At 41.7% G+C, this 19,347-nt stretch overlaps 1 long non-coding RNA gene across 1 annotated transcript; it reads left to right on the top strand.

Moving 5' to 3' along the window:
* Positions 1–5,663: 5,663 nt before the first annotated feature.
* On the top strand, positions 5,664–18,895 carry LOC141128951 (uncharacterized). The gene is made up of 3 exons (XR_012241751.1): positions 5,664–6,173; positions 7,375–7,442; positions 17,212–18,895. It is a non-coding gene; the product is annotated as an uncharacterized lncRNA (long non-coding RNA).
* Positions 18,896–19,347: the final 452 nt, after the last annotated feature.

Raw genomic sequence — 19,347 nt, 5'->3', positions numbered from 1 at the left:
AACTCAACCCATGTAAAAGCTCACATTCACTATTCCTGCAATGCAGGATACCACAACACACAGAGGTTGATTTACTAAAACTGGAGAGTGTAAAATCTGGTGCAGCTGTGCCTGGTAGCCTTATTCATTTCAAAGGGGTTGTAAAGGCAGGTTTTTTTATCTTAATGCATTCTATGCATTAAGATACAAAATCCTTCTGTGTGTAGCAGCCCCCCTAATACTTACCTGAGCCCCATCTCTATCCACAAATGCCTCAACCGTGCAGGAATTTCCCTGCTGATTGGATGAGGCACAGCAGCGGGAACCAATGGCAATCAAACTCAGTTAGACAATCAGGAGAGAGATGGGCGGGGTGCATGTGCAGTATCGTGGCAGTTGTAGATTAAACAAAGGCCAAGATGGGAGCTTCCTTGGCTGAAAATAATAGGAGGGTTTACTTCCACTTCACCATGATTTACAACAGATAGGCAGGTGGTTTTGCTGGAAAGTTGTTTTACTTACAACTGAACTCCAGGCAAGCAGCTGAAAACACAGATGAAATGTATAAAAGGGAGCTGTTTTACCTGCCAAAGGATTTAAATATCTGTCCATCCGGTCCTGGTATTTACCCAGATTGCCACACAGTACATCCAGGCGGGTGACACAGCTTTCTTTGTTACAATTAAGCACCTATGTCGACAAGCTTTGGGATATTTTGACAAGCTGGTTTTTGATATCAGTTTGAGATGCTTTAGAGATTATTTAGATTTTATTGGGAAGTGCAGTTGACTTCCTTCTGACCTGCTTCTAGATTTTTTTGCATTTCCATAAACGTGTATACAGTGGGGAGAACAAGTATTTGATACACAGCCTATTTTGCAGGTTTTCCTACTTACAAAGCATGTAGAGGTCTGTAATTTTTATCATAGGTACTTTTCAACTGTGAGAGACGGAATCTAAAACAAAAATCCAGAAAGTCGCATTGTATGATTTTTAAGTAATTAATTTGCATTTTATTGCATGACATAAGTATTTGATACATCAGAAAAGCAGAACTTAATATTTGGTACAGAAACCTTTGTTTGCAATTACAGAGATCATACGTTTCCTGTAGTTCTTGACCAGGTTTGCACACACTGCAGCAGGGATTTTGGCCCACTCCTCCATACAGACCTTCTCCAGGTTTCTGGGCTGTCGCTGGGCAATACGGACTTTCAGCTCCATCCAAATATTTTCTATTGGGTTCAGGTCTGGAGACTAGGCCACTCCAGGACCTTGAGATGCTTCTTATGGAGCCACTCCTTAGTTGCCCTGGCTGTGTGTTTCAGGTCGTTTTCATGCTGGAAAACCCAGCCATGACCCATCTTCAATGCTCTTACTGAGGGAGGGAGGTTGTTGGCCAAGATCTTGCAATACATGGCCCCATCCATCCTCCCCTCAATACGGTGCAGTCATCCTGTCCCCTTTGCAGAAAAGCAGCCCCAAAGAATGATGTTTTCACCTCCATGCTTCACGGTTGGGATGGTGTTCTTGGGGTTGTACTCATCCTTCTTCTTCCACCAAACACAGTGAGTAGAGTTTAGACCAAAAAGCTCTATTTTTGTCTCATCAGACCACATGACCTTCTCCCATTCCTCCCCTGGATCATCCAGATGGTCATTGGCAAACTTCAGATGGGCCTGGACATGCACTGTCTTGAGCAAGGGGACCTTGCGTGCGCTGCAGGATTTTAATCCATGACGGCATAGTGTGTTACTAATGGTTTTCTTTGAGACTGTGGTCCCAGCTCTCTTCAGGTCATTGACCAGGTCCTGCTGTGTAGTTCTGGGGTGATCCCTCACCTTCCTCATGATCATTGATGCCCCACGAGGTGAGAACCTGCATGGAGCCCCAGACCGAGGGAGATTGTCATCTTGAACTTCTTCCATTTTCTAATAATTGTGCCAACAGTTGTTGCCTTCTCACCAAGCTGCTTGCCTATTGTCCTGTAGCCCATCCCAGCCTTGTACAGGTCTACAATTTCATCCCTGATGTCCTTACACAGCTCTCTGGTCTTGGCCATTGTGGAGAGGTTGTCTGTTTGATTGTGTGGACAGGTGTCTTTTATACAGGTAACGAGTTCAAACAGGTGCAGTTAATACAGGTAATGAGTGGAGAACAGGAGGGCTTCTGTGAGAGCCGGAATTCTTACTGGTTGGTAGCTGATCAAATACTTATGTCATGCAATAAAATGCAAATTAATTATTTAAAAATCATACAATGTGATTTTCTGGATGTTTGTTTTAGATTCCATCTCTCACAGTTGAAGAGTACCTATGATACAAATTACAGACCTCTACATGCTTTGTAAGTAGGAAAACCTGCAAAATCAGCAGTGTATCAAATACTTGTTCTTCTCACTGCACGGGGCAGTTCAGACACAAACAAAAGCCCTTTGACACAGGTCTTTAGGAATACACTGCTGGCACCCTTATACCTTTGGGGAATAAAGGAGCAGCAGCAGACTGATGAGATCATCCATCTGCTGACTCTGCTCTCTTCCCCTATCAGCATGACTCTATTCAGCACATTTGAATGCAGTATACCTGATTGAATAGTAATACTAAATCTTCTTCTCCCAGGTGCTTTGGTACAGGTGATTACAAGGGGGTAAAATTAAGTCAAATACATATTTTTTTTTATAGTGGTTGCCTTTTATGTATAAATATGCATTTAAAGCTGAACTCCAGGTATGATCTTAACTGCATAGTTGCATTGGTCAAGCTTGAACCAACATAAGAATGCATATTTCATATCTGATGGATTGTTGTAGAAACTGACATAAACAACATGTCATACTCACCAGCCCTGATCCTCTTTTTTTTGGGTCACCAGCAGGCAGTCCTGACTACTCCCCCCTGCCGAGTGCCCTCAATAGCAAGACTCTTGCTATAGGGGCACTGAAGCAGACTCTCTCCTGAGCTGTGCTCCTGTGGGACATTGGGAGAGAATGGACATTGTCTTGGCCCGCTCTCTCCTTATTGGCTTACTGGCTGTGATTGACAGCAGCCAATGGCTCCCGCTGCTGTGTGAGTGAATGAGGACAGAGAGACCTGGGAGAACCATTGCTCTCATGCATATCGCTGGGTCCAGATAGGGCTCAGGTACTTATAAGGGAGGGGGGCTGAGGAGGGGCGCTGCACCCAGAAAGCTTTAATAGGATGCATTAGACCCCTTTCACACTGGGTCATTTTGCAGGCGCTAATGCGCTAAAATTAGCGCCTGCAAACCGACCTGAAACAGCCGCTGCTGTGTCTCCAGTGTAAGAGCCTCGGGGCTTTCACACTGGAGCGGTGCGCTAGCAGGCCGCTGAAAAAGTCCTGCTAGCAGCATCTTTGGAGCAGTGAAGGAGCGGTGTATACACCGCTCCTGGTCATTGAAATCAATGCATGGGCGCTTTGCGGTGGTTTTTAACCCTTTCTTGGCTGCTAGCGGGGGTAAAAACTTGCTAGCGGACAAATACCGCCGCTAAAACGACGGTAAAGCTCCGCTTAAAATAGTGACGCTTTACCGCCGACGCACCTCCCGCCCCAGTGTGAAAGGGGCCTTAATGTAAGAAACCTTCTGCCTTTAGAACCACTTAAATTATGTTTTAACCACTTCAGCCCTGGAAGATTTGGCTGCCCAATGACCAGGCCATTTTTTGCGATTCGCCACTGCGTTGCTTTCACTGACAATTGCGCGGTTGTGCAACGCTGTACCCAAACAAAATTGACATCCTTTTTTTCCCCCCCAAATAGAGCTTTCTTTTGGTGGTATTTGATCATCTCTGCGTTTTTTATTTTTTGCGCTATAAGCAAATATAGAGCGACAATTTTGAAAAAAACACAATATTTTGTACTTTTTGCTATGATAAATATTCCCAATTGTTTTTTAAAAAAAAGCTAATTTTTTCCTCAGTTTAGGCCGATATGTATTCTTCTACATATTTTTGGTAATAAGAATCGCAATAAGTGTATATTGATTGGTTTGCTCAAAAGTTATAGCGTCTACAAAATAGGGGATAGATTTATGGCATTTTTATTATTTTTTTTTTGTTTACTAGTAATGGCGGCGATCTACGATTTTTATCAGGACTGTGACATTATGGCGGACACATCGGACACTTTTGACACATTTTTGAAACTATTGACAATTATACAGTGATCAGTGCTATAAAAATGCACTGATTACTGTGTAAATGTCTCTGGCAGGGAAGGGGTTAACACTAAGGGCTGATCAAGGGGTTAATTGTGTTCCCTGATTATGTGTTCTAACTGTGGGCGGAGGGGACTGACTTTAGGAGATTACAGATCATCGTTCCTAGCTATTAGGAACTCACGATCTGCCTCTCCTCTCCTCACAAAACAGGGATGTGTGTGTGTTTACACACACACATCCCTGTTATGCCTCTCTTGCCCGTGATCGCACGAGGCCAGCGGTTATTGCGTCTGCCGGCCACGAGCATCAGCACCCCCGCAATGCAGCGGCGCGCGTGCCTGCTATCCTGCTTCAAGGAGCCGACGTACAGCTACGTGGGATCGTGCTGACCTGCCGCCGTATGACGGCGGCTGGTCAGCAAGTGGTTAAAGTAGAACTAAAGGCAAACCTGTTTTTTTTTTCTATTCATTTTGGATAGGGAGAGCTATAACCCCTGTCATTTTTCTTTTTTTGCTGTGTCCCTTCATATGCTGTTCCATAGCCAAAACAGAAAGTAAGAGTAATTTCCTGGTTGTCAACAGAACTAGTACACCTATTGAAAAATTTCCCTTCTGTTCCTGCTCTGGTGACAACTCAAAATTAAAATTTAGCATTTTCTATAACTTTCACTCTCAGTGAATACGTTTTCCAGGACAAATAGACAGGGTGATTCTCCCTAACAGAAATAAAAACCTTACAGGCATTCTAGTCCCTCTCCACTCTATCCAAAGCTAAAAAAAAAAAAAAAGAAGAAGAAGGTTTTGCCTTCAGTTATACTTGAATGAATACAGAACTGCATTAATTTGTCTTTTAAATCTGCCTGGACTTCATCGCTCCATACTTATTAGTTGCATATGACTCAGCTTTAAAATGTAGAGTAAAAAGATGTTGGCTTCTTTTTTATTTATATACTGTTTCGTCTGCTATTTGTCCTTTTGATTTATATTAGATCAGTTGTTCTGGTCCTGAAAAAAACTCAATTATTCAGCGTACAATTTAAAACCTCTTGAGTAATATAAACGACAAAGATCTGTTATGTATTACCACAGCCTGCAAGAATGTTCTGGCGATAGAGGTGTTAACAACGGACCCATGGCTGTGTTCCAAAAATCCAGTGATATATGACAAAGGAAAAACCCAAATCCTAACCCTGGTATGAACCATAACAAGGCCCAGGGGAATATACTAGGTTAACCATCTCACTTCCTCTTCTCGTCAATGGGACTGTCAGTGGTAGTGAAGCCGAGGGGAGAGGTGGGGTGAAGAGGACCTCCTCCAGATGGCAGAAAAATCACTCTGTCCCTTGGCACGGCTCTTCTACACATGGTTTTCATAAGTGCAAATATATCCCAGAAACTTCCTGGACTGCTTTTATACTTGAAATCAATGCTCCTGACTCCTCTTCTGTGGAATTTTTTTTTTATATCATTATTTCACAACAGGGTGAATTGTGCAATCTTGTTGACAAAGGGATGTTGGGGCGTTCATTTTCTATCCGTAGTCTGGGCCAGTGCAGCCTCTTCTTTCAATGAGGGAGACGCAGGAGCTCTCAGCTGAGAGTTGAAGAGAAAAGGAGGGGGCTCTGTGTTTATACCTGAGAAGTACCCATGGCGGACGACGAGGACTAGACGCCAAACGGCCTGACAACAAGTGGATACCACCTGCCTGCCATAAAATTGCTGAGCCCTGGGAAAATGACAGAACATTCTTTTTGCAGACTCTTACTAGTCTTTAGGGAAGACGCAGTTTATCCCAATTTAATATCCAGATATCTAGAATGTCATGCATTTAGAAAGAAGGCAACAGAGCCTGGTCTGGCCTTGTTTTCTACTTTGATCCTGTTCACATGTATAGATTTAAAGCAATAAGAAAAAATGTTTCATCTGATTTATTTTATTCTACAGGTTGACATTTTAAAAAGGATGTAGGAAGAACGGCCAAGCTGATGTCCATCTGTCAATCACCTTGTACTCCAGGTAATTTGCAACCTTATAGGTCAAGTCTGGGGAACCCTCTAGTTCAGTGGTCATCAACCCTGTCCTCAGGGCCCACTAACAGGCCAGGTTTGCAAGATAACTGAAATATATCACAGGTGATATTATTTGCTGCTCAGTGATTGCAGTATTCTAGTCTGCATCTCCCCAAGGTAATACATAAAACCTGGCCTGTTAGTGGGCCCTAAGTACAGGGTTGATGACCACTCCTCTAGTTGCTGAGAAGCTTCAAGTCCAGTTTTAATAAATCAACCCCAATGAGAGACATTTACTAAACCTGGAGCACTCAGAACCTGGTGCAGCAGTGCATGGTAGCCAATCAGTTTTTACCTTCAGCTTGTTCAATTAAAATGGACCTTCACCCTCCCTCGGTACTCTTCCTCTGAATCCTGCTTCCCCTCCGCAGCGCCGATATCAGGGTGTTTGTTTACTCGCATGTTTTTTTCGCCATAAAATGCTCAACCCGCCCCCTGGTTTTTGCCGAGGCAAATGACGTGGTGACCCTGGGATGCATGACGTGCAGTCTTGTTCAACAAAAAGGAGGGGGGCGAGCTCAACGCTGGACCTGCTGGCTAGGTGAGTATGCTTACTGTGCTGAAGAATGTCAAAGGTAAGCATAAAAAAAATGGAGGGGGGGGGGGGGGGGGCGAAAAGGCTGCAGTTCTTCTTTAAGCTTTAACAATAAAACCTGGAAGCTGATTGGTTTCTTTGCAGAGCTGCACCAGATTTTGCACTCTCTCTCCGTTTTAGTAAATCTCCATTATTGAGTATGCTGTGACTTGTAGTTGGAAGTGGTCAAGTTGTCTAGCACTGTGAGTAGACATGGATAGGCAATCTGTTGCTAATAATAGACAAATGCTGACGATAGATCAAATGAATTTGGTCTCAAAGAGACATTTTTCTGCCTTCACATACAAGAAGGATCAAATATGTGTATGCTTTTGCAGCTAACAGCGGCAGATGTATAGATAGAAAAGCTTGTATTGTAATTTTATATCATAATCATTTAAGTAGACAGCAGGTCTTTCCAACCCATCGATTGTATTGCACATTTGTCAAATAACTGGGGGCTCACAGGATGATACAGGCAGAGCTAAACTGTTTTGTCAAAGCATCTATTTGTTCTTTAATCTTGAGAATATAATTGACATTCATTTTTACTCTAATTTCTTGTAATATACAGACCTAGGACAATCTCTCACTGTAAAGTTACATTCCGGGACCCCTTTCTACAAAAATAACTTGGCAATGGTAAGAGTCTGACATTCTTTTACATAGGAACTACAGTAGTATGCAGATTGTGTATCCTTATGCTTTGATATAACAATACCTAAACTTGGATGATTAATACCAGAGCGCAAAGAACTTTGGTTTAACCCGGAGAAGCCAGAGCTAATCCTTCATTACTCTGTTTATGTAAACTGCTGAAAGCAGATTCTGGCTTCATTGTGTCTGGCAACACCCTTGACTTGGGAGATGATCCTACACATGTAATGGGCCAGGAAATGGGGAATTTAGCACTTCCTCCGTGTTTCCTGTAATGGACACAGGTGGCTGCCAAATGTTGTGCATTCTGTTACTGATGATAATTTTTTTTACCAATCACATTGTAGTAATCAGTATAGCACCTGATTTTCTCTATGCCCCTCATTCCATGAGTGTAATTAAAACGGAAGATTAGTTATTTTATCTTTTTGCTATGCAACACCAGTGACATAACTTACCTCTAGAGTGCAGGGGTCTCCAAACTTTCAAAACAAAGGGCTGGTTTACTCTCCTTCAGACTTTAGGGGGCTGGACTGTGGCCATTGGGAGTAGAAGGGTCCCGACTTCAGTGGGGAAAAAATAATGCCCCATTGTTTGTTTCAGTGGGAGGAATTGTGCCTCATTATTGGTGTCAGTGGGAGAAATTGTGCCCCATTGTTGGTGTCATTGGGAGAAATTGCGCCCCATCATTGGTGTCATTGGGCCCCATTGTTGGTCTCATTGGGAAGAATAATGCCCCATCATTTGGAGAAATTCACTGGTTTTAGTGGGAAAAATTGTGCAGAATAGTGTAGAAATCAACTGCTCACTGCCACTGAGATCATCCAGCACTGTAGTGTTAACATCATCTGCTCTGAGTGTGAAAGAGTTATACCTCCTGCTCGCCCCTTCTGCTCGCCTCATCCATTCATACTACTATTAGTTTGCAAAACACATACAGTATCTCACAAAAGTGAGTACACCCCTCACATTTTTGTAAATATTTTATATCTTTTCATGTGACAACACTAAAGAGATGACACTTTGCTACAATGTAAAGTAGTGAGTGTACAGCTTATATAACAGTGTAAATTTGCTGTCCCCTCAAAATAACTCAACATACAGCCATTAATGTCTAAACCGCTAGCAACAAAAGTGAGTACACTCCTATGTGAAAATGTCCAAATTGGGACCAAAGTGTCAATATTTTGTGTGGCCACCATTATTTTCCAGCACTGCCTTAACCCTCTTGGGCATGGAGTTCACCAGAGCTTCACAGGTTGCCACTGGAGTCCTCTTCCACTCCTCCATGATGACATCACAGAGCTGGTGGATGTTAGAGACCTTGCGCTCCTCCACCTTCTGTTTGAGGATGCCCCACAGATGCGCAATGGGGTTTAGGTCTGGAGACATGCTTGGCCAGTCCATCACCTTTACCCTCAGCTTCTTTAGCAAGGCAGTGGTCGTCTTGGAGGTGTGTTTGGGGTCGTTATCATGTTGGAATACTTCCCTGCGGCCCAGTCTCCGAAGGGAGGGGATCATGTTCTGCTTCAGTATGTCACAGTACATGTTGACATTCATGGCTCCCTCAATGAACTGTAATGAACTGTAGCTCCCCAGTGCCGGCAGCACTCATGCAGCCCCAGACCATGAGACTCCCACCACCATGCTTAACTGTAAGCAAGACACACTTGTCTTTGTACTCCTCACCTGGTTGCCGCCACACACGCTTGACACTATCTGAACCAATTAAGTTTATCTTGGTCTCATCAGACCACAGGACATGGTTCCAGTAATCCATGTCCTTAGTCTGCTTGTCTTCAGCAAACTGTTTGCGGGCTTTCTTGTGCATTATCTTTAGAAGAGGCTTCCTTCTGGGATGACAGCCATGCAAACCAATTTGATGCAGTGTGCGGCATGTGGTCTAAGCACTGACAGGCTGACCCCCCCACCCCTTCAACCTCTGCAGCAATGCTGGCAGCACTCATACGTCTATTTTCCAAAGACCTCTGGATATGGCACTGAGCACGTTCACTAAACTTCTTTGGTCGACCATGGCGAGCCCTCTCCTGTTAAAAAACTGTATGGTCTTGGCCACCATGCTGCAGCTCAGTTTCAGGGTCTTGGCAATCTTCTTATAGCCTAGGCCATCTTTATGTAGAGCAACAATTCTTTTTTTTTTTCAGATCCTTAGAGAGTTCTTTGCCATGAGGTGCCATGTTAAACTTCCAGTGACCAGTATGAGAGAGTGAGATCGATAACTCCAAATTGAATACACCTGCTCCCCATTCACACCTGAGACCTTGTAACACTAACAAGTCACATGACACCGGGGAGGGAATATGGCTAATTGCTCCCAATTTGGACATTTTCACTTAGGGGTGTACTCACTTTTGTTGCCAGCGGTTTAGACATTAATGGCTGTGTGTTGAATTATTTTGAGGGGACAGCAAATTTACACTGTTATACAAGCTGTACACTCACTACTTTACATTGTAGCAAAGTTTCATTTCTTCAGTGTTGTCACATGAAAAGATATAATAAAATATTTACTAAAATGTGTACTCACTTTTGTGAGATACTGTAGCATTCTGTGAATTAAGTAAATGACAGGCTCCACCTCCTCCAAAAGCAGAACACTTTGCGTTCTGGGAAAGAATGGTATGATTTCTATGAATGGAGGAGACAGGCATGAGGGGCAGGCGAGTGGCACAATGCATTTACACTGATGCCAAAAGATTAGTGCTGTGCATAGGACTTGACAGCAGCAAGCAGATTTGTACACTATGCAGCAGCCAGCAAGACATGGGACACACTTTGTTACACGTTATATCACTGCTGCTACATGGCAAAAAAAAAAACTAAACTTCAGCTTATGGCTAAGTTCACATATATGTGAGAATGTATGTGAGGTAAACGCATTCCAGTACCCATAGGCAAAGCATGCTGCTTTATAGCAGCTATGCAGGGGTGCCATGATCCTTTTAGGTGTGGAAAATGACATGGTGCAAAAGCATCATGCGATTTCCACGCAGTTGTGATTTTAAAAAGATACAGGGACCTTTTTCCTGTTTCCCGCAGGTACAGAAGCCCATTCGCTGTTGTGTTTGTGGAAACACAAGCTGTACCAACTGTATGTTTGTGAACCTAGCCTTAAACTCGTCCAGTACCCTTTGCACCATATGAACTAATATCACATGTCATCAGCTCATAATTAGTATCACCTACCAGACATAAAAGAACTGCACAGAAACCAGTTCTAACTAATACATCAAGAAAATCGACGCAGCAGTCAATTCACTAAGAGATAAATACCACATAAATGTTTCCTTAAAATAACTCATGTGGTATTTATCTCAAAAGTACTGTAGTCAATTCACTAAAAACATGCGTTATTTAACAAATGCAATAAATATTTATGTTTTGCGATATTTAGCACTTACATTTTGTGTTATTTTTTCACAGGCTAACACTGCACCAGGGGATAATAATTCTGTAAATGAATGCACACAGAAATTCTGTGAAACGATGAAAACATCTTTAGGCCTAATTCACCAGCCGCTGCATTACAACGCAGTGGCTAGTGTGCGGTGCGGTCCAGTAGGCTCACTGTAGTTGTGATCACGGCACATCACACTATTCACTTTTTTTTAAACAAACTTTACAAAAAAATTCCCATTGGCATCAGCTTCCAGGTTTTATTGTCAAAGCTTAATTGAACAAGCTGAAGTTAGAAGCTGATTTGTACCATAGACAGCTGCACCAGATTTTGCACTCTCCAGTTTTAGTAAATCAACCCCACTTTGACATCTCAATAAATTGAATTGGCTGCCATGCGGTGAGAGGTGGTGCATTGCCTCGCACCGCATTACGATGAAAAAAGTACGGCCTGCTGTACTTTTTTCACCTCATACCAGCCACAAATTGCTGCAATGCAGCGGTAAGAGTTGGGCACACAGGTGACGAGCCATTTTGCCTTGTCTTGCGGTGGAACTGTGCTTAATGTGCACATTGGGGGCACGGGGTCCCGAGCTGCGCTGCTTGCATCCTTAGACACACAGAACAACATGGCTCAGCCCCGCCCCCTCCTATTCCCTTGTAAAAGCATTTGACCAGTGGCGGCTGGTGTTTTTTTTCTTTTGGCTTTGGGGGGGGCGGCAAACAGACCCCCCCGGTCGGTCGGCAGCACCCACCCCCGGGAGGACGCTTCTGGACATTAATGCCCAGCACTTACCCCATCTAGGAAGCAGGTGGGCAGCGTGTCCGGGGAGGGGCAGCTTTCTTTCTCCTCCTGTGCATCTCCCTCCTCCTCCTAGGCTTCCAATAGGATCGCCTGTCCTTTCAGCCAATTGGGACACGGGTATCAGACCCACGCTTCCTGATTGGCGGAGAGGCAATTCAGTGTTAGAAAAGCAAATATTAATTTGCTTTTCGAACACACCTGGGTGGGCTCCAAGCGCAATGCACAAGCCCACCCTATTTTGAAGCCTATTAGAGCCTCTGGCTCTAATCAGGTGCTTCAAAAAAACACCCCCACCACTGTAATTCATGCGAAGACAGAGCCACTACATAAGGGCATAGCGCTGGACCACGTGAGGACTCAGATAAGTATAAAGGGGGGGGACACTAATACCCTAAACATTGTTTACCTTAAAGGATGGAATGCATTAAGGTAAACAATGTTTAGGTCATAGAACAACTTTAAACATTTATCTAATATTTTATGCAGTATTTACCTCACAAATATCACAGATTTGCAATATTTTCAGCAAACTCAATATTTTACTTTGATGAACTGGCTCTTATTATCCAATGGGATATTTAAAAAACAAAAACAAAACACAAATATCGCATGTGATTACTGTTAGTGAATTGACCCCATTGTTTCTATTAATGTAATAAGGGGAGACAAGTATTCTTGTGTTGGACTTCCTTTTCATAAGTCCCAAAAGTGTTTTTTTAGTTTTGGATAGAGTGGAGAGGGAGTGGAACACCTGTCAGTTTTTATTGCTAACTCTGCTCCATTTGTTTCCCATTGTATGTAAAAGGAAAACCCACATTTTGGGTTGACATCATAACAGTAATAGAAGAGAAATCTTCCAATGGGAACACTAATTCTGGGGTCACACCATGATTCTTTCACTTTGGAGGGATTTCCTCTCATGTCTTATTTTGGCTATAGGCTTATACTGTACCTCTGTACTCTATCCAAACTCCCTTACTCTATCCAAAAAATAAGTTTTGCCTTTAGTTACACTTTGATAGTATTTAAAATCATCCTGATATACTTATCTAGTATAAGAATACTGTTTTTTCCAATTTACCATCACCCCTTGTTGGATTTGTATGTTCTTGGCATTAGAAGTGACTTTGTAGTACTTTGAAAGACATAAAGTAGGTGCTGCAAGCTTTAGCATGGTGAGAGTATGAAGCAGTAGCTCTGTGTCTTCCTTCCCAAAGTGCAGCAGACACTCTATGCCTTCAAACAGTTGGCAAAATGAGTAGTCACTCTATGGCAACTCCCCAGGGCTCAGTAGGTGCATGTATTCTTGGCATGGTTAGGATAACAAGCCATGTTGTTTTTTTTTGTTTTTTTTTGTTTTTTTTTCTTTTTCCAGGCCAAAGCAGAACTGAAAGTTTAAACCTTTGACACAGTTTGTGTTATGAGCTATATCTCCCTGGCCTGATGACCTAAAACTAGAACAAGTACTATAGGGTTTTGGATATGGTTATTGTCATCTGTCTATTAATGCCTTTCTTGTAAGACCTATTATTCATATGTCCTTCTCTAAATTAAGTTTTTTTGTATACACTATGATGTCAAAAGGCTACCTGACCATCACCTCTAAACAAGCTTGTTTTGAAATCCCATTCCAAATTCACGAGCCTTAATGGCATCAGCCTTAGCTTTGCTACTATAACAACTTCCATTTTTCTGGAAAGACTTTCTATCAAAATTTGGAGTGTGCCTCTAGAATCATGCAAGTTCAGCCAAAACAGCATTTATGAAGTCAGATAATGATGTTGTACAAGAAGACTTGGCTCCAATTCATGTCTAAAGTGTTCAGTAGGGTTGAGGTCAGGGCTCTATGCAGGCCTGAACTCAATAACTTACAAGCAAGTCCACATGCTTTTGGCCATATAGTGTAAGACAGGCCTTGGAAGACTCCAATTCTCAAAGTGCACATTGTGTGGGAATATACCACAACATCACTCCAAGGAACACGGTTCCAGGTTGTTTCAGATTTTTTTTTTGTCATATCTAGCAGCATGACCTGAGTTATCTATAAAAAAACGTACAGGACAGGTTAATATTTATCATATAAAAAGTATTTTTATGTAAATTTTAATCCCATTCTGAACTTCTGAAACCCAGCCATGATATACAATAAGGAACCCAGGTTCTCCTTTCCTCACTCTGGTTTTCCCAGGAAGAAAGGGTTATCCCAGTCTGGAACCAGTTATAGGGAGGAAAATCCTGGGGAATCCCTGCTTATTTCACTGAGCACAATACAATATTTGCTATAATACCTAATATGATGAACAATGATTGTTTACATCATTATCATCATATATTTGGTACTATACCTAATAAAATGTAATGTAAGCAGGGAACCTATGGGGTCACCTTCTCTTTGCTCCAGCTGGGATCCACCTCATTTCCAAGCAGATGCTGGTAAGTGAGGAATATAGTGCTGGCACTATGCTCATATAGCCTGGCTGGGTTCTGGAAGTTTACATGAGATTAAAATTAATTAGTAGTATTAAAAAAGGATTTTACATTTGTTTTAAATATTACTTTTTTATCGTTTTTAAATCAAAGATTGCTCCTGCAATGAGACAGGAATTTAAAGTGTTAAAGTGAACATAACCCCTGACCTTCCTTTTCTGGTGAAAACGTTTTAGGAATCAAATGCAAAGAAAAATGTCAAACCTGAACCTAAGAAGCATGAAAGCTGCCAGTGCTGACATCTGAAAATGCTATTTCTCTGGCTGTCATAATAATTCAGTGGCTTCACTGCTTTTTAAGCCATGGACCTAAAAAAAGTGACAGATTTGAGACTTTAGAGTTTCCAAATTGCCATACATGTCTGGGACATTTATTTTACACTAATGTAGGAACTGCATTAAGATAAAAAATATCTTGGCTTTAGAACCATTTTAAAGGGGTTGTTAACCCTTGTGTTTTTTCACCAAAATGCATAGGATGATATAGAAAACACCTTGCAGTCACTGGCCCCCTAGACCCCCTGTTTTACTTACCTGAGCCCCGAATTTCCGTCGGTGCGTCCCCGCCGTCCCTCTCTCAACGGGTTCCTGGCTCTTGATTGAATAGATTGATAGCCATTGGCTCCTGCTGCTGTCAATCAAATCCAATGACGCGGGCGCCGGGGGGCGGTGCCGAGTCCTGCATTCGGCCTCTATGGACGCCGAATGCTGGACTCTGGAGCGTGCCCGCAAGGTAACCCCCTCGGGAGAACGCTTCTCCAAGGGGGTTGTCTAATGCGGGGAGGACCCGCGAGAGCCGCCGAGGGACCCCAGAAATGGATGTTCGGGGGCAACTCTGTGCAAAACGAGCTGCACAGTGCAGGTAAGTATGACGTTTGTTAATTAAAAAACAATCCTTTAGTATCACTTTAAAGTCACTTTTAAAGTCATAACTCTGTATTTACACACTGATTCCAGATATGTGATTCAGAAAGTATTTGATCCATAGCATCAACATGACAGCAAGGGGATTAGCATTTTCAGAAGAAAAGGAAGCAACACCAGCCTACATGTATCATCTTTCAATCTTACAATATCAAATTTTACAACTTGATGAATCAGGCCATAGTTGCAGGTGACATAGATGGTGGGCACAGGCAATAAGTTGTATGGATATTTCAATCCTATTCCATTAAAAAGCTATTTATGTTTTTTCTTTTTTTAAGATTTCTATATTTAACCTACCTGGCGGTATGATTATTTCGGATTTTAGGTGCTAAAAGTGGTACAATTATTTTGCACAGAAATTTGGCGTTTTATATTATAGGCCTGTAATTCTTAGGAATAATTTACTTAAATCTGTCCAAACAAGAGACTAGTAGACATCCCGGGTATGATAAAGTTTGAAAAACAAAATCAAAAATTATAATATAATAAATAACTATAAATAATTATAACAAATAATAATATAATAATAATAAAAATTATTAAATCGCAGGATCCAGGGGACAAGGTAAGTAACCTCTACAAGGATCCTGCGATGTGATCCCGAGTCTGGCTCGGGGATACCGCTATTGGGGATGGAAATCCACCCCGAGCCAGACTCGGGAATAACGCTAGGGGGGGTTAAATAATTCAGTTTCTTATTTAAATCCCGGTGCCATCCTCAAAATCATATAGGCATATCCCCCATAGTTAATATAATGTACCCATACTAAAAATAATTTATTTTTGCATTTAAATTTGCGCAACTGCAATGCATAGGCTTCTACAAACTATTCCTCCAGCCCCAGGTCCCAAGGTATGGATCTTCAGTGATGAAGCTTAGAGAAGTAAGACCCCTTTCACACTGGGGTGGTTTTCAGGCGCTTTAGCGCTAGGAAATAGCCTCTGCTAAGTGCCTGAAAACCACCTCACATTCACTCAAGTGTGAATTTTCACACTGGAGCGGTGCGCTTGCAGGATGTTCCGAAAAGTCCTGCAAGCAGCATCTTTGGGGCGGGTTGGGAGCGCTGTATTTAGCGATCTCAAAACGCCCTGCCCATTGGAATGAATGGGCAGCGCTTCTGAAGCGCCTGAAAAGCGATTTGGAAGCGCTACAACATGGGAGTTTTTAACCCCTTCTTTGGGGTTAAAAACTCCTCGCTAGTGGCTGAAAAGCGCCGCTTAAGCAATGGTGGCTATACACATATCAATTTGTGATTGATCTAGGTAAAAGCAACCACAAACAAGCAATTCATCACCAATTAAAATATCAAACAATTAATCCATGTATCACTGATAGTAGTTTGTCAACTGGACTTGTTCTGTAATGTTGGAGATGTTTCATAGCTTATCTAAGCCCCTTCTTCAGTTCTAATGAGTTGCAGAAAGATACCCCACCATTTCTATTCACAAAGGTAGCACTGACACCGTACTATATTCACCATAAAATGTGTTAAGGCAGATGTTGATTGTACAAGAACAGGATGGGAAGTAAGTTGTGGAATCACACTGTTCTAGTTACATAAAAGTCTATTAAAAACAAAGATTTAATCGATCCAATTCAGGATTGGTTGTCTTGTACATACAGAGATATTCGTTTGATCCAAGACAATCAATAAAAGTGCACCATGGCCGATTTATTTGCCAGTGTTGTAATTAATTGAAAGTTCACTAAACTGATCAAAATGGGGTTTGTGATTTCTTATTCAAGTTGATCATTTTAGTTATATCAAATTACTAAATTATCATATCAATACGTGTGTGGCTACCCACCTTTCAGACGTATGTGGCTGCCTTGCCATGACATATACGTGTGTATGTGTGTGTTGTGAACAGACCTGAATCACAGGGAATCAAATTATACAGGCTGTTCAAAACTGTCACATCATAGTAGTTAGTGACCAAGCAGAACTGGAGAAGAGTGGCCTCAAGTGCACCACCTGCTGACAACAAATAGTAAATATGAAATACACAGTCACAGCTTTTTGATGCAAATTTTTGCTCTTCAATAGAAAATGTACAGAATTTTGCAATGTTTTGACTGGCTTCCTTTTCTCATATGTTTTCATTTCTTTCTTTACAGCATTATGGGCACCTTCTGAGAACATAGTTTTAAGGAGCACAGTTAGAAGAAGACTAGAAGCTGTGACTCCTGTGTTTCTGAACAGTAAGAGATTATGTGCTGTTGCATGAGAACCAGCATATGACCTTTTACTGCACAGGGAGGCAAGAGGATACCTATGTGTAAAGCTTGTCCATGTGGAAAGAGCCAAGATCAAGAATAAAGTATATTAATAGTTTGTTACCCTTTCTCTGCCATTGCATAACTATCATGTCAGAACAAAATTTTTACATCACACAAGATTAGTAACCTATAGGATTCATGCACATGGGCATATATTATGCTGTGTTCAGATCCAAACTGTGTACAGTTTTATACAGATCAGAATGCAGTAATATTGTATGCTATGGGTCCATTCACACCGCTGCGTTTTAGTCCCTATCCCCCTGTAAAATAAAACTGCAGAAAACTAAACTAGAGACATGTAAATATTTGTGTGAATAAATGGGCATATTCTCCATTGCTGCTTCCTTGTCATTCAGGGCTGGTGGGAGAACTTGTAGGCAGTGGGGGCAGCATGGGCACAGAATGACCATGGCCTTCAGTTATTCCGAATGATTAAAGGTCAAGCTTTTTCTGCACCTTTGCCACCAATGCTTACACACCAAACGTTTACATCTATAATGAGTGAATGGACCTGGCCATATGTGCTACCGCTGCTGCCTAGTCATTCATGGCCAGTGGTGGGGCATAAAAATTGTGTAGGCAGAGGTGCAGCTGCACAATGACCCTGGCCTTTGGTTATTCAGAATGACTCATTCAGGGCAGGAGGAGATGTAAACATAAACTATGTGTAGACAGTCGGGGTGGTGCAGATGCAGAATGACCTTGGCATTCAGTCGTTCTAAATGAATGACTTTATACAGTTCAGATGCAGTACAAACCATTTTTTTCTGCATGATCTTGTTGCTAGTACGGTTGCACTGATGCGGATAACGGTATCGGTGCTGATACTAAGCATTTGCATGAGTATCAGTACTCGTGCAAATGCTCTGATACCTGAAATGGATACTTTCAGGCTCAGTTCTTTCAGCTGTCAGTGGGATTCCCCCACTGACAGCTTAAGTGTAAAACAAAACACAAAAGCCAGCACTTATCGGTTGTTAAGTAGCAGGGCCGCTGCGTTCTTAACAACCGATGACTCACTGAGCTGTCAGCGGGGTTCCCCTGTTAACAGCTGATAGTGTAAACCAAGTCCCAGCAATTGGAGCTGTCAAAACAAAAAGCAACCGGGCAATATTTATCAACAACATTGCTTAGCATTGAAACAGAAAGATAAAAAGAAACATTGTTTCTTTTTGTTTTTCGATCATCTGCCGATAAAGTCAGTTTAAAGCAACCTGTCAAGTAAAAAAAAAATGTTTTTTTGTGTTTTTATTAAATGCTCCTCTTTCTGAACTCTTTATTAACATTTTATTTACCCTAATCAGCCTTAATTAACTCCTTATTCTCCTTCTCCATTGAATTATTATTTTCCCACTGACTTTTTTTTGTTCACTTCTATTTTATAAACTATTAACAATTAAACCTTTTTTTTTTCCCGTTTGCTTTGTTTGTTAATATTTTTAAACCTTTAAAATATATAATTACACGTTTCACATTGAAAAAAGTACAAAATAAAAAAAATAAATTAATTTGTAAATAACTTTTCAAGGCTTTGTGCCATTGCTGACAGCTGAAGTGTAAACAAAACAGTTGTTGTAGGTATCCGTAACTGGTATCTGCGAGTACTAAAAAATAGTATCGTACTCATTGTAAAAAAAAAGGTATCGATGCACACCTAGTTGCTAGTATTCTGTCAGCAAGGTCCTCATACACCTTACTATATGAGCCTCTCAACAGCTTCATTTTGTTGTGAAGCAACCATAGAATTGTACATAAGAAGTACTCATGACCCCAAAAATCGAAGTTTGAATGTAATGGGAAGCAAAGCTGAAAGCCTCCACTCAGTCCCACTGTCCCCCTGTGAAAATCTCAGCATTCCCACAATACTAAGTAGTGCCTGACAACCTCAAATGTACAGGATCCAAAGTAGACTCCTGGTTGACCTCAAGAAGTTCTCAGACCTGAACATTTCAGATTCATGTTCAGGACGCT

Source organism: Aquarana catesbeiana, linkage group LG02, assembly GCF_042186555.1.
Source record: "Aquarana catesbeiana isolate 2022-GZ linkage group LG02, ASM4218655v1, whole genome shotgun sequence".
In the NCBI taxonomy this organism is placed as follows: domain Eukaryota; kingdom Metazoa; phylum Chordata; class Amphibia; order Anura; family Ranidae; genus Aquarana; species Aquarana catesbeiana.
The sequence above is the reverse complement of the archived record's forward strand: the minus strand, read 5'-3'. Positions and strand labels throughout refer to the sequence as shown.